Source organism: Temnothorax americanus, unplaced genomic scaffold (genome assembly GCF_048541705.1).
Source record: "Temnothorax americanus isolate GAGA-0224 unplaced genomic scaffold, ASM4854170v1 Scaffold46, whole genome shotgun sequence".
Classification (NCBI taxonomy): domain Eukaryota; kingdom Metazoa; phylum Arthropoda; class Insecta; order Hymenoptera; family Formicidae; genus Temnothorax; species Temnothorax americanus.
In genome coordinates this window covers 32,444-32,766 of record NW_027509613.1, presented here as the reverse complement: position 1 = coordinate 32,766, position 323 = coordinate 32,444, and positions in this window count along the sequence as shown.

The following is a 323-nucleotide window of genomic DNA, read 5'->3' as shown; positions in this document are numbered from 1 at the left end:
AAAGCAGTAAGGATTATTAAGATGTTACGTTGATTCTGTATGCAAAACTTTTAATTAGAATGTACAAGATATTTTCATTTGAAAATATTATATAATTTTTAATGTTATGAATAAGCACTTTAGAGCAAGCATGAAAACCAAAAAAATTATTAGATATAGCATTACTAAATAAAATAATGTTATTAATTAAATAATAGTTTTATACTTTTATTAATCATCTTCTCAAAAATATACTATATATAACAAGTTCAAATACGTTTCTCTCTTTTACTCTTATATTTAAAAAATACTATCACCAATTTTATATGATTACATGTTCATAT